General features: G+C 36.7%; 1 long non-coding RNA gene across 1 annotated transcript; it reads left to right on the top strand.

Annotated features, from left to right (window-relative positions):
* Positions 1–234: 234 nt before the first annotated feature.
* LOC127244291 (uncharacterized) lies at positions 235–7,519 on the top strand. Its single transcript, XR_007837143.1, has 5 exons — positions 235–416; positions 1,850–1,975; positions 6,612–6,941; positions 7,010–7,181; positions 7,279–7,519. It is a non-coding gene; the product is annotated as an uncharacterized LOC127244291 (long non-coding RNA).
* The last annotated feature ends 8,957 nt before the right edge of the window (positions 7,520–16,476 follow it).

The raw sequence follows: 16,476 nt of genomic DNA, 5'->3' as shown, positions 1-16,476 counted from the left end.
AAATTGTTATCTTACATATATTTGTTACGTGGGCAGACCGTAACAAAAAAAATAAGTATTATAAATTAAAAAATTAAGTTTTTTTAAATTAAAATAAATTCAATATAAAATTTATTACCAAAACAAAATTAAAAATGAAGAAGCGTGAATGCGCTTTTATGTTTCTGCCAACGTTTACATATACAATAAATCAAATAAAATTATTCTAAGTGTTTCTCTCCCGAGACGAATTTACAGAGAAGCCTCAGACTCGCGCCTCCTTTGCCTCCACCGTCACTCCGCCGTCGCCTCGCCTCCACCTTCGTGCCGCCGTTGCTGGTGGACGGCAGCCCAAAATTCACCCTAAGCTAGCGACCTTTGTCACGTAGGTTCGAAGGCGGTCGTTCGGGGTACGTTTTAGGACGCATAATCGATGGGTGAGTTAAAATGATTTGTTAACCTAACGTCTTTGTGTGTTTGAGGATTTTTTATATAGTGTAATACTCATTTAGTTGATGTTCATTTGTTCGATTAAGTTTTTGCAATGTAGGTTTTTGGATTTAAAACCTAGATTTTCCATTGATTGCGCAAAAATCGATTTTGTGGCTTTTGGATTTCGTTATGGTTGAAATTATTTTGTTAGTAATTACAAAAATGTAATGGAGGTAAAAAAGAAGTGGTATTAGGGCTTCCTCAAGTTTTTGGACGGAATTACTGTAATGTTTGAATTTTTGGAGGGGATTAGCAGGATTTGTATAAAACAAATCGTATTAGCTAGTTCATAGTGCAGAGCTTATTTAGATATGTTTAAGAAGTAATTTTTTTTTGTCTCAATCTACTCCCAACACCATATTGCTGGTTTGCCACTTTCAAACTCTCGAGTTGCAATTGGGAAACTACAAGCTTGATATTCAAGTTGGTGAAGTCGGTGGTGATGATTAATTGATTATCATAACATTTAGCATGCAATGGACTGCCACGTTCTTGGCTGTGGATGGCATTGCACTGCTTCAAACAATCATAAGTCCAAAAAGATTTTTGAACTTCAGTTTTTTTATTGCCGAGGTACCTGATTTAAGCAAAAAGAGGAATTAATCATTACTTGTCTCTTTGAAATTTCCCGATCTTCATATAGAGAATGGAGTGCAACAAATATGAGGCTATACGGGCAAGGTCAATTGTTTAGCACAAGATGGAAGAGAATGTGTTTGAAGCTGCTTCAAAGTTTGTTTTCAAAGCGCAAAACCTTTCCCCAGGACTTGACAGTATTAGCCAGTTGCTAAGCATTTGTGATGTTCAGTGTTCAACTCAAAATAGATTAGGATCTGAAAAGGATTGGTATGGAATCCTGCAAGTTGAGAAGCTAGCTGATGAATCGAAGATCAAGAAACAATATTTGCGGTCGGGCCTCAGTCTCCATCCCGACAAGTTAACCAATTTCCTAGAGCCGAGGGTGCTTTTAAGTTGATTTGTGAAGCGAATTCAAAGCTTTCAAATCCCTGCAAGAAATCTATATATGACAATAGTATTAGATTGATAAGCTGATCTGATTCTATCAGTTCAGCTTATCAGCACAAAAACAGTGCTCAAAACAATTTTTCTACAGGGTTATAGAAATCAGAATCAAAATCAACCTGCGGCTCAACCAGCATCCTCAGGAACACTATGATTTTATCAGTTCTGAAGATAAGAAATTTTAAAAAAAGTGTGTTGTAACTTCCATTGTCATTATTTTGGAGGTTCTGAAATTTGGTTTGACTTTTATTTTTTACAATTTATTTGCCCTCTACTTCTGAGCTTATGTGATTACTGCAAGTAGTAGATATATACTTGGTTATGAATTCACACTGTATTTCTGATTCTCCAATAGGAATGGTGTCCAGTGGCAGAAAATTTTGTGCGTGAAGGTGCTTAGGGGGTCGGTATTATCTTTGGAGATCACCTACGGGTAGAGGACCGTATTCGTACATGTGCCTGCTTCTGCCAAATAACTTCTGTACGTTATTCATTCCTCCTCTTTTATTTTATGGCCTTAAAAGGTGTTAATTGAACTTCATAACAATATGATAATTATAGTGGTACATCCCTATGCTTAGAGCTTATAGGATATATGGGTTTGGAGATAAGTTTCCTTTTGGAGAGATCGAACAAACATGATTCTGCTATCATTTTTGGTTTTGAGGGGCTGTTATTTTTTCATACTTTAAATTCGGCCCCATTGGAGGCATATGTCTTATTTTTGGTTCTTTATTTTCATCTAGTGTCTTCTTTTGATCCGGTTAGTCTTATTTCATTAGTTAGTTCATAACAACTAAATAATATTTGTTTCATAACGATGTTTTTCGCATGTCTAATGCAAGGGCGGTGTTTTTCAGTTTGTTGCAGTTGTATTTTTTATTTGCTTGCTGATACATTACACACTATGCATTGTATTACATTACCGGTTGTTTTATTGTAGAACATATTGATGAGTTATGAATTGTCTAAGGAACATGCAAGCTTTCTTACAAGGATAGCCATCTTCATATCCACATATAATTGAAAGTTGAAACAGATAAGTCAAATTATTGTCGCACAACCGATACATACATAACTAGCATATAATGTGTTGTCATTACCCCGTAACTACGTTGGTGGCTGCTTGATTGGGTTCTTTCCAAAATTGTTTATTAGATGGATAGGATTTGGATAGAAGAATCCGACTACACTTCCAATAGATACTTTGACGGAGTGATCCAATTCTTAAGCTATGCTTTCACCGGAAAAACACTGGAATCAGTTGTGCACTGCCCCTGTAAAATTTGTGGCAATCGTGCAAGTTATAGCCGTAGGAAGATCTTGCTCCATTGTATCAGGTACGGGTTTGACACCTCTTACAAGGTGTGGACTTGGCATGGGGAAGCGGGGAGTGAGACGACCACTAGCAACTTGGTTGAAGATGAGATGACTTCGCAACGGGAAGATGAACTAGACTTGCTTCTGCGCGAGTGTGTTTTCTCACACGACGTAAATCCAGAGAACAGTCATGCAAACATAAATGATGTGGATCCTGCAGAGGGGTTAGAGAGCGGTAAGAAGGGATTGAAAGACATATTAGAAGATCTGCAAAAGGACCTAATACCGGGGTCTAAGAAATTGAGTAGGTTATCATTTATCGCACGCCTTATGCATTTGAAGGTTTTGTGTCAATGGTCAAATAAATCATTTGACCTTCTGCTTGCCTTGTTGAGGGATGCTCTACCCGATGATGTGGTGTTGCCGAAGACTTACTACGAGGCAAACAAAATAACAAAAGAGTTGGGATTTACTTGTAAGACTGTGGACGCATGCATGAACAATTGTATGTTATTCACCGGAGAGGATGCAGATCTTCAGGCATGTGTTGTATGCGGTGGAAAGAGGTTTGTCGAAGGGAGCTCCACCGTGTCTGTAAAAAAGATGAGGTATTTTCCATTAATTCCCCGTTTACAGCGAATGTTCTTGTCCTCCAAAACAGCAGCGTCAATGCGGTGGCACGCTGAATCTCGTGTTGATGATGGCGTTTTGCGGCACCCGGCTGATAGTTTGGCATGGAAAAGGTTTGATCTTTGAAATCCATTATTTTCCAATGACATTCGAAATGTACGATTGGGATTGGCGTCCGATGGCTTCAATCCTTTTGGTAACATGAGTGTTAATTATAGCATTTGGCCAGTGGTGCTCGTGATCTATAATTTACCCCCATGGTTATGTATGAAACAACCATCATTCCTCTTTTCTACAATAATAGACGGTCCTAAAGGGCCGGGAGATCGGATCGATGTGTTTTTGCAGCCTCTTGTGGCTGAGTTGAAGGAGTTGTGGGACATTGGCGTGAGAACATTTGACGCAGTAAGTCAACAGTACTTCCAAATGCGTGCTGCCTTACTATGGACCATTAGTGATTTTCCAGCTTATGCTATGTTATCTGGATGGCCGACACGCGGGGGAAATGCATGTCCAAATTGTGGTGTACGGACGCACTCTACATATTTGAAGAATGGGCACAAATTTTGCTACTGTGGCCATAGGCGTTTCTTACCTGATGGGCACAGGATGCGACGTGATCGACATTCCTTTGATGGAACGATGAACTTTGAGCCCAGCGTCACACGCATAACCGTGGCCGAGTTACATGATCAGTTGAGGGATGTTCCTACTGCCTACCGTAAGGAGGATTTGGTTGTGCAACAAGCGGAGCAACAATCTAGAAAACGGCGTCGGGGAGAACAAAGACAATCATCCACATGGAAGAAAAAAAGCATTTTTTTTGAATTACCATATTGGGCTGATCATGATATACGACATAATCTGGACTTGATGCACATTGAAAAGAATGTTTGTGAAAATATCTTGCATACATTGTTAGGCACTAAGGGGAAGACAAAGGACAACCTTAGTACGAGGAAGGACTTGCAATTGATGAATATACAGAGTTCTTTGCATCCAGTTTCCAAGCCCAATGGTAGGGTTTACTTACCGGCAGCCGCATACACCATGTCGTGTTCCAAAAAAAAAACATTCCTATCAGTTTTGAAAATTTTGAGACCCCCAGATGGTTTTAGTTCTAATTTAGCTCGTCGGGTCAGAATAGAACAACAAACAATATGGGGGTTGAAGAGCCATGATTGCCACATTCTAATGCAGCGAATCCTTGGTGTTGCAGCTAGACGGTACATTATGCACTACCCAACCCATCGTTCTGTACTATTGGCACTACAGTTGCATGACTTTGTGAGAGATGATTTTTTTCTATTCTTGTATGGCTTTACCCAAAGACGTTGTCGTTGTGTTGATGGAACTTTGCACCTTCTTCAACTTAATGTGTTCAACAAACAACACAGTACGGGATCTTGAGAAGCTACAAGATAAAATTGCTCTGACGCTATGTCACTTAAAGAAACTATTCCCACTTTCTTTCTTTGATGTCATGGAACATCTTCCGATTCACTTACCGGAGGAGGCGATGCTTGGAGGACCTGTTCAGTATAGGTGGATGTATCCAATCGAAAGGTATTTAGGTACTCTCAAGAGATATGTACGGAACCGTGCGAATCCGGAGGGTTCAATTGCACATGGATACCTCGTGGAAGAGTGTATGACATTCTGTTCGAGATATCTTGGGGATTTAGAGACTAAAGAGAATCGTGTTGTGCGACATGACGATCTTGGAGAAATAAGGGGGCGTGGTCTTTTTGGGTCCCGGTGTAACCTCGATTCCATCACTTTGCAACAAATACACGGATACATATTAGGCAATGTCGAAGTTATTGGTCCACTCAGAAGGTATGTATCTTCAATAAAGGATATTTTGTCTTATTATGGGTTACCATGTCTAAAATCCTTGGGGACTCCCCTTGTTCATCCGCAGTGTGCATCTTGAAAGTATTAAGAGAATGCGACCCAATGCAAGCCCCCGAGAAGTGCAGCAGATTCACATCAAACAATTTCCAGGGTGGTTTCAAACCTATGTGGGTACAAAAATATCACAATTTAGAGTTGGGGTTATAGTCAATAACAAATTCACTGCGAAAGTAAATACACTTAACTTGTCTGTAGGTAGAGGATCCTACCGACAATGTTGATGGCACAATCACTGCGCACATGAAGACACTAGCACAAGGACCTTACACGCATGCAACAAGATTCACGTCTTGCATCGTCTCTGGAATCCGGTTTCGAGTTAAATCAAGGGACGAAGGAAAAAAGACTCAGTGTGCTGGTGTGATGGTCAATGCAGAGACAATTAGCTATGCAAGTGCAAGTGACCTAAATTCTCGGGCAGGTTCGGTCGCATATTACGGGTTAGTAACTGACATTATAGAGGTGGAGTACAGTAATGAAATCCGCTTCCTTCTATTTAAATGCGATTGGGCTGACCCAGAGAAGGGTGTTAAGGATGATGAGTACAAGTATAAGATGGTAAACTTTCAGCACTTGATGTACACAACAAATCTCCCAACAGATGAACCATTTACCTTAGCTACGCAAGCAAGACAGGTTTGGTACATCAATGATCCCGCAGATGAAAACTGGAGTATTGTTGTTCCAATGTCTAGGAGAGATACCTATGATGTTTACAAGACCATAGATGATAATTTCAGGACAAGGTTTAACCTTGACGATGGTTGCATATCTAGAGGAGCGGCTGATTATTGGCCGAGGGAGGATGTAGAGGGGGTAGTAGTGGAAGGTGAAGCCAATATGAATGTAGGCACTTGCGTACCAGGGATGGTTGAAGAGGATTCTTCCGAAGAATCCGACTGCGTTTCTTTATAATAGAGTGTAGTCTTTTTTGTTTTTGACGACTTTTTGGAAACCCTCCCACATTTTTGGGGTTTTTGGCTGAATTATAGAGTTGGGAAGCAATAACTACGTAGTACATGTAGGATACTCCAATCTCCTAAACCAAACTTCAGGTACATTCATATTATTTGTGTATGTTGTTATATTGTCAGTCATTTTTATTACCACTACAAGGTCGTTATAATGGATGTTCCTCCATCTACATGCTTTATGTGTTTTTTTTGTGTTTCCATTTTACTTACGCATTATAGATTCTCTTGCAAGGACATTCGTTTGCTTATAAATGTATATACCATCTTTGACTTCAGGAAATGGCAAAAACCACTCGAGGAAAAGCAAATGCATCTCAGGATCTTGTCAACTCACCGTTGCGCCGTGTCACTAGGTCACTTGCACGTGCCACTCCATCACCCTCGGCGAAGGCTGTTTCAAGTAACCCTTCTTCGCCAACAGTGGTTCCAACAAAGAAGAATACGAGTAAACGGCCAGGGGCACACGTATCACCTCTTATGGACCGATTACGCAGGATTACTGAAGAGTGGGAAAAAGAGCGTGATTCCAGGTCGCCTTCAGCAGCAGCTCCATCCACAGTCCGACGGAGTCTTCTTCAGGAATCACAAGCACCAGATCAGGAAGAGGTGCAACCTTATTCCCTTTTCTATTTTTTTAAGTACTATTATTTAAATTGTTAACTTTATTGTCACAGCTGGACAGCCATGACTCGGAAGATGATGAAATGATTGGTCCAACTGAAGATTAGGTCCCGACTAATTGCAATCTCGATGACGAAGGTGGAGCACATGAAGCAGAGGCTGAGGAACTCCGGGAGACATTGGGCAATGACATTCGCGAAGAGGATACAGCAATGCAGGATGATGGTACAGCTTGTTCATATATTGTGTAGATTTGTTTATATATTCTCATATGAATATATAACTACATACAACTGTTTCGGCCGTCACGTATTTTTTGTAGGCCCTCTTTCGAAAAAGAAAACTGGATGAGGTGCCGCAAAGATGCCCCGTGGTTGGGGTGGTGACAAATTCCTTCAGGTGTTTGTGTCCGATGATGGCAAGCGGATAATAGGTACTGACCTTCATGGATATAAGAGTTCTCTCGGGGTGATTGCGAGAAACGGACTACGTCTTCCTCTCCACTATCCGACATTTCAACAGATCCCAGAGACAACCAAAAAGGAGATATGGCTGAGGTACAGGTATGTTGTGGACAATGAAAGTTATATTCGCTGCACGTAAATTTGCATCACTCCAATATCTTTGAGTCTTAAATGGATTTTAAATATTTGACGGGGTCAATGTTTTTTAGAAAAACTGCGGTCTACCTGATTATGCTGAGAAATTAGTGCTCTCTGACCTTAAAGACGCCTGGCGCCATTGGAAATACAATGTGAAGGCATCACATTTCACACCAATAGAGGATGATGAAGAGGCCCTGAAGATAGCTCCGAAAGAGTGTGTTGTTGCAGAACAGTGGCCATTGCTAGTGCAGTATTGGAAGGAAAAAAAAGTAAAGGTATGTGCCCGACAAAGTGCACTTTTTCTTAGGGCTTGTTACCCGACCAATCAAGTGCTTACGGGAATGGTGTTTGTAGGATATTGCTAGCAGAAATGCCGCCAATGCAGTGAAAAGAAGTTTTCCACATAGAACGGGCAGAAAATCATTTGACGCCTTGGCTGAGGAAGTCTGTCTCTGCTCTATTTTCCAGCTTATCATTACAAATCTTATTGCATGTATATGTTGTTGCTTCAGATTTTTCTTTGGTTGACCACTTTTAGTAAGGCCGAGATAAATGCTTGCAGATAAAGGCCAAAGGCAAAGAACCCGATAGCTTGGAAATATGGATGGCATCTCGCACCAAGGGACAACACGCGGATAATGAAGAGACTGATGATATTTTGGTAACAACACTTATTTGTTAAGAGCAACACAGTTTTTTGTGTTTTCACCCTCATGTAATGTTGTTACGTTTGTTTTCAAACTCATTGTGTTATGCAGGAATATCTCAATTCTGAACTCAACAAAATCCCAACAGATCAGAGAACACCAGCTGTCCGTGAATCTTTATACCGACGAGCGCTTGCTGGGAAAAGAAAACGGCGAACGGCGGTTGATGTCGCAGCAACCTCTGCCCAAACCAAGACTCAATCTGCCAGCCATGTCGACAGTGAAGCCATGCAATCACAAATGGAGGAATTTCGCAATGGTATTGCTGAGATGAAGGCGGTCTTGTCTGAAATTAAAGCTATTAGAGATGAAGTGACTATGTACAAGGCATAAATTTCTTCGTGGACACCTCCTTCTATTGGACCATCTCCAGAAGCCACGGTAAGTATGGTAAACTCTATATGTAACATAGGGGAAAAATATCGACTCTACTAGTTGATGTGAATCCAATGTCTATTATGAAGGGAACTATCCGGTTGGCTGGAAGGAGGGGCGAGTCAGCTGGCACTAGTTCACTTGAATTGATGACGGTTTGTGTTATTAATATAATTGATGTCTACAATAATGTCGTATAATGGGTTTACGGTAAACTTTAATTTGTTTCATGCTCTTAACACAAAGGAATGTTGATAATAGTGAGAAATGTTATGGCGTAGATTGGAACACGTGTTCGTTTGCTCTCTCGAGGACTGGAGAAACGTGTGGTCGGCGAAGGAGTGATGCTAAGCCTCCCTACACCAGGTTCGTTTGCTCTTGATAAGTTGCCTTTTGATTGTGTAGTTGTACGGTGTGAAATGGACATAAAATTGATCATGTGTAAGATTGTTATATCTAGCATCTAGTTTTATTGTTGTAGGAGATGTCTATTTGGGTTTAAGATAGTTGTAAGGTTGAACGTTATTTTGGGCTTGATTGGTGGTTATGTTATTGCTATTGGGGAGCTGTGTTCGTTTTTTTTACTGAAGGATTGCCCATCTATGATCGCGGTGATTTATAATTATTAGTGTATGTGTAAGGGGAGCTGGCCCCTATGGTCCATGTTGTGTTATTTATTTTCATAATGTTCAGGGGTCAGCCTATTTTATTAGTGCATTTCGAGTTTATTTGTTATTATACTTGTTCCTAAGTTTGGGTCCCTAGATCAGGCTAAAGCGTAAGTTTTATTGTATTATATTCATCCTCGTAACTAGCGCTCATTCAACCTATTTATATAGGTGATACCCTAGCCATTGTTAAGGTGTATGTTACAGCTGTAATGGTCCCGGAGACCGCACTTATCCTCCCAACTAATGCTGGAGCGAAAATTCTCGGTGACGTACTCGATGGAGATAATATCGAGTGGATTTACCAGGATGTACGCAATTTTTTATTTACTTTATTCTTTTCGAAATTAAATTACTTCAATTTCGATAATAAATGCTTATATATTATTAAAAACACATTGCAGTTGGTTCGTCGCCCGTGATTGCAGCCTCCATGATTCTGCACTCGACTAGCTGGGTCATTGATAGTAGTGTTTATGAGTTGCCCTTAAGATCGTACTTCCATATGATATCATAATTATCTATTTACGTATTACTTTTGGGTTTTGCGTATCGTTATTTAGTAGGTTGTTATGTTGGTGTACGGATTGGTGTTTTGTTGGGATGTTTTGTTAGCACCGTTGACGACTAATATTTTATTTTTCGCTGGACTATGAACATCGTTGCATTGATGACCATGTGTAGTATTTGGATAGATTAAGAAACAATTATGATAAGATTAAGTTTTAAATTATTTGTCTCGCAGATTAATAATACAGACTAATGGAATTTATTTATGGCGACAAAACTAATATGCCACACAGGGACGTCTTTTGTATCGTATTTTTAGTTACGGACAGTGGCCAGTACAAATGATAATGAATGGTTGCCTGACTTTTGTCATGATTTTTTGTTGCGGTGTAATTTCGTAACAAATAACTTATTTGTTACAGGGCAGTCCTTTCGTAATGTATTGTTGTTACGGACACATCTTGTAACAAGAAGTTTTCTGACAATATTAGACATTTGTAACGCATTTTTTGATTCGAACATATGTCGTAACAAATATTTTTCTGACAGTATTCAACTTTTGTTCCGCAGTATTTGTGTCGGATATTTGTCGGTTCAAATACATGATTGATGTTTTTGTTACATACCAAAAAACGTAACAAATATAATTAACACGTGCTTATTTTGAGAGTTGACCACCTAATATTTGTTACGGATTTTGTTGCGACACGAACTTTTTGTACCGCGATTTTTCGTAGCGGTCAGAATCCGTAACAAAGTCGACACAAAAAGCTACTTTGCACGAAAAATGAGTTTTAGTTACAAATATTTGATTGCTACAAAAAGACATTTTTTTGGTAGTGACGGTCTCGAAATAGCAGTAGTATTTTTTTTTTACTACTCAATTGTTTCATTTTTATTTTATATGATTTTTTTCAAATTGATTTAGTTTTTGGTATAACATGTTAATAATTTTTTTAATTTTGTAGATTAAGTTCAAATTTTTGGAAATTTATATATTAAATTACGAAAAATTTTAACATATTTTTATTGTATATATATATAATTATCTTTATGTTATTCTTATTTGCTATAAATTATTCTTTTATGTTATTCTTATTTGCTATAAATTATTCTTTTTAAATTTTTTATTGTATATATTATTTTTTAAATTAATTTAATTCGAGTAATATTATATACTTCATTTGTTCCGTAGAAAGGTTACCGTTTACTTTTTGCACGTAGATTTTTTAATATTAGTATTATATTAGATTGTAATGTAAAAAATAAAAATATTATGATATAAAAGTAATGATATTTTTGTAATATAGTGTCAGTTGAAAAGGATATTTACGAAAATGAAAATGATAATCTTTCAATGGGACGAAAAGAATATATAAATTATAAGTATTATTTATAAATAAATATTAAATCGGTATATAATTTAATATAAAAATAATTTATACCTAGTACGAGTTACAAACTAATTTTAATATAATAGTCTATTAATAAAAAATAATATAATTAATGATTCGTTCATATAAGATCATTAGCAATAGGGTATCTTTACTGCTCAGATACTTTCTTTCCTCCATGTACGAGTCACACGAGCAAAAAAAAAATAAAAGGAAAATAAAAATATCTTTTGGTGACTTTGATTTAAATCCTTGTCAGTTAATAAATATTTAAATTCAGTCCCTCAAGATTAATAAAGGATACTGCACTTCCTACTTTTATATAATACTTACATTATACTGCACTTCCTACTACCCAATTAGCCCATGAAATAATGAGTTAGTGTAATAATTTTTTTATATACTTCGGTTGATTTTACATAAACTTATATCTTTTATTTACCTACTCTAAAATTATCTCGTTGTACAAATATAATTTCGAAGTAATGTACTATGAGTTTTCTATTTATATACTTCCATATGTTACAAAAATAATAATAAAAAAAAAAATACCAATGATCTCACTATTCCAATCACTTTGTTTCTTCAAAAATCATTCACCTCCTATTTTCAGTTCGTTGCTATTGAACATCACCCTAAATACCATCGACACCGTTGCAAGGGAACTTGTTCGCATCAAAGATGAAAAGAGAAGATATGACCAAATTACGCTATTTACTCGAAAATGTCGAAAATGTTTCATCTCCAAAACAGAGTTCCGAGAAGTAAGTTAAAATTTATTGTTTTTGTTAGAATTGATATTTCAATTTTGTATTTTTTTTCTAATTCTTGATATGCTCCTATATTTTTTTTCTTGTGCCTCTGTCGGGTGATGTTTTTTAAGTATTAGGTGTTAGACGATATCTCTGGCATAGCGTTGATCATAGATGTATCTATTTTGTCGATTAATAAGTTATTTGCTCTTTATATTATTTATGAGTGTCTCCCATTGCCTTTGGTGTGCCTAGTTGTAAATTTATATGCCTCAAAATAGAAGATTACTTACTTTGTAGTTATGCTATAAATTTGTATTTGTGTTGGGTATACTCATGAAGACATATCTTTATTTTGAAATGATGTCAGACCGAAAAAGAATAAAAATGACTTATCTTTAGATTTTTTTTATATATTTCTTCTATAAAAAGATCGTTAAACTTAAAGTTTGGATTAATGATAAACAACTAAAAGATCTGCAACTCACACTGTTTGGGTATTTTCTAAATTGTCCGAAAAAAAAACTACATTGGCATCAATTGCGACTACAACTGATTTTCTAATGTGGAATGACTTTTTAAGTACTGAAGGTGTTTGTTGATACCCCTATCACATTGTTGGTTGTTCATGTATTTATTTTGTCGATTTATGAAAATTCTGTTTATTTTACTATTATAGGTTAATGACTTCCAATGCTTTTACTTACAATAAATGGTATATAATGTGTGTCCTAGTTTTTAATTGATGTTTCTCTATAAAAAGGTTACATACCTATATAATTATGTCATAAATTTGAATCTGTGTCGTATATACTCTTACAGACTTATGTATGTGTTTTAAATGTTGTTCATGCCCAATGATTGCCAAAATTATTAAGAATTATCATAGTTTCTAATTTAACTTATGATGTGTGTGGTTCTCTATAAGTATGATTGTTTGAATTAGGGGTACATACACAAACAATTAAAAAAATATACTTTGGTGTACAAAATTTCATTGTTGGGTGTAGAGAAGCCCTTAAATTTGAACAACATACTCCTGATGAAGACATGTATTCCTCATTTAACTAACTAACATACTTCTGAAACAATTATATGTACTCTTATTAAAGAATAGACTTTATAAATAATTATATATATATATATTCGACATGTGGTGAAAAGATGTGTACTCATCATATTGTCCTGAAAGCACTGATGGACACGTTCAATGTACACTTCAATGACAAATACTTATAATGTGAATAGTTCTAATATGTCGCATACATAATATTTACTCCTCATATATTCTAATATATTTGTTCGTTGGGATATTTTTTCTAGTTTACAAAACGCTAACATTGACAAAGCCAATAAAGAGTGTGGAAACCAAGACATACTCAAAAGTTATCCACCAATTCATCGATATGTTTTATCATAATCCACAACATCATATGTTATGTCAAACATATCTTATATGACATTCACATCCATCCTTGAATACATGAACAAATGATCAATAATTATTTCAGTTTTATTGTTTGATAGAAACCAATATTCAATGAAATTGCACTGATATATACAACCTATAACTGTTTAAGCTAGCAAGTCGAGAGACCCTTAAGTGGAAGCGACATATCCCCAATGATGAGATTTGTTCCTTTATTTCACTAAGTTACATACTTCTGAATTGAATGGATATACTCGCATTGAGAGATATTCTTTATAAATAATTTTATACATATTCGACATTTTGAGAAAATATGTATTCACCAAAAAATTTGAAAGCACTGATGGATACATTTTATGTACACATCAATGACTAATACATTTCTCATAGGATGGGAGGATTCAATATGTCCCATATATAACACTATGGACCATGTTATACCGTAATAAGTACTTTAGGAACATAAAAGATCTCAATTATTACGTAGAATTTAATAAGCAAATCCCTGTATAATGTATTGTTGTTAAAAACTATTACTCATAATCATATTTTAATAATTTTAATAACCTGTAATGCACTTTCGTTATGAATTCACGTACCATTGTTTTCTACTTTGAAAGAATTAGTTTGGACAGATATATACCTTGACATAATAGTTGTGTACGCCCTGTAATATATAGGAGATATAATCAAGTTTACAAATCAGTCAATAATGGTCTCATATATAAATTTACATTCAATGTACAGTTTTCCATAAACAAAAGAAAGTTCCAGTCATAGGAAACACACAAGAAATACCTACGATAAAATCTCCATGGAATTTCTTCGGTTGTATCATAGATGACCACAATGATCATATTTTTTAGTTTGTTTAACCTGTTGTGATTCAAACTGCAATTTATTTGGCCGGCCTGGTTGGACAGATGATGTGTGAGAAATTATCTTTGTCTACAGGTTGTTACGCGCTATATCCATATCGTGGGTCGGCATCAAGTTAATGGGTTCATCATAGACATCACATATTGCCGGATAGATACAAGCCTCCCGATAAAAGGTAATGACCTTGCTAAGCGCACCAAACTATTCAACAATGCAACTATATTGTTATTTATTATTCCCTAATGAGTCTCTTGAAATAGATAATTCGTCCGTCACTAGTGCTGCAATTGTGCAATAAAGTTTCGGGCAAGTGGCATCTCTTCCACAACATATGTTATGCGCTGCTCAAAAGTTTTTTGTAGAGGGGCATAATCGGTTTTGTTGAAAATGGATGTCCATCGTTTCTTGTTGTGCATTAGATATCTCCGCATTACCTATATGAAATTTAATTATTTTGTTGTACATATAATAATAAATGACACATAGACTTTACACATACCTAAGTGTAAAAGTTATCCACTAGGTGCCAAAGATAGTATACGTTGTGGGCTTTGGAAAATAAGACAGAAATTGACTTTAGAAGTTTCGAGTGTCTTCTTTTCAATTATCGACCATCAACATGAAGATCATACCTTAAACTCTAGCAAAATCATTCCCATTTTTTATCATTTTCGAAGAACACCGCTGCATAGCTACATGATTTTAACATTACCTAATACAAGCACATAAAATATATACCAAGGTTCATAGATGATTAGTCATAGTATATACCAACAAAACCAGGGTATTTTATCTCAAGCATCTCTGCAGATGCGATTTTTATCATTGTACATGAATGACGCACTACTATGGCCTATGCTAAGCGACGTGCCCAAGTATGTTAGATGCCGACATCATGGCGACACGTTGGACTGCGGACCTTTAGTCTGCATGCTCGCAGAGTGTTATGCCCAGGCGGGTCTGGATGTCAATCTCATGGGCATCATCGGTGAGGACTTCAGCGATGTGAAGAGCTACCATGGCACGATTGCGGCTAGGATATTAAAAGGTCCCCCATCGGATTCGTAGACTCCGATGGAAAAAACAAGATAGGTTAACTTATGTAATGAATTTGGATGGATTTGGCAAGTGCTTGCGTTGTGTGGGGAGGTGCTGGAATTGGTTACTGTCTTACTTCGGCACCGAATTATCTGCTAAATGGGTCTGTCTTACTGTCAAAGGGAATGCTCTCATGGATTGCCTTAACTCACCAACACTTTATTGTAATACCCTCAACGTTGTTATGACGTCCATGCAATACAACTTCATATGCTCCAATAACCTGTATCTATACCCTAGTTATCTATGGTTTGGGAATGGGGTATTATCGTACTGAAATGGGCACTAACACGTTCCTGACACACCCTAAAGTGTGGAATAGTAGATTACGCATGTTTTCTATGGTATGGTAAACAACACATGTTTACTACAGATTCCTAAACAACAACTATTTACTATGGATTGCTCAACAACAACTATTTACTACAGATTGCTAAACAATCTTAGATTTAAAATGAATTGTTTTTCATATACGACAATTGAATAATTGGACCTATTACTCCCACAAATCCCCTTTCGGTCCACCTAGTCCGTGAGAGGAAGAGCCCTCTTTAAGTTCGCGCATTGGACCCTCCGCATATAATTATTTCGGTCAATTATACACGGAGGGTCAAATACGCGACTCGAAGACGCGATTAAAAGATATATGAAATGATTTTAGGGGCATCAGCATACTACCTCAAACTACACTGTTGATGCCCTTAAAATCATTTTATATACCTTTTATATCGCGTTTAGTACTCTTCTCACATGTTTTTATACTCAAACCATAATTGTAGATACCCATTGATAGTGTTATATGCCTACCATAAACTAATATATACTTCCACGAATATATAATATGCTCCAGTAACTGCATTTGTGGGACCGGTCTTTGCTCTTGATCTAATAACTGAAATGGCGATAACTCTGAATCAGTTCAATTGTGTCAATGTCTCACGTAAACCCCTCGTGTATGTTGTATTCTAATCGAACAGTACAACTACAAGCGGTTACTTGAAATCAAACACTATGGAAACGTGATAATAAAATAGTAAAATATTTGTGTGGCACGTGTGTGTCTAGTAGTTGCTTGTGTGAAAACTTGTAATCAACTATTACAA

The sequence above is a fragment of the Andrographis paniculata genome, unplaced genomic scaffold, assembly GCF_009805555.1.
Source record: "Andrographis paniculata isolate CXL003 unplaced genomic scaffold, ASM980555v1 Contig9END, whole genome shotgun sequence".
Classification (NCBI taxonomy): domain Eukaryota; kingdom Viridiplantae; phylum Streptophyta; class Magnoliopsida; order Lamiales; family Acanthaceae; genus Andrographis; species Andrographis paniculata.
Note: the sequence above shows the minus strand (reverse complement) of the source record. Positions and strands in the feature narration are given on the sequence as shown.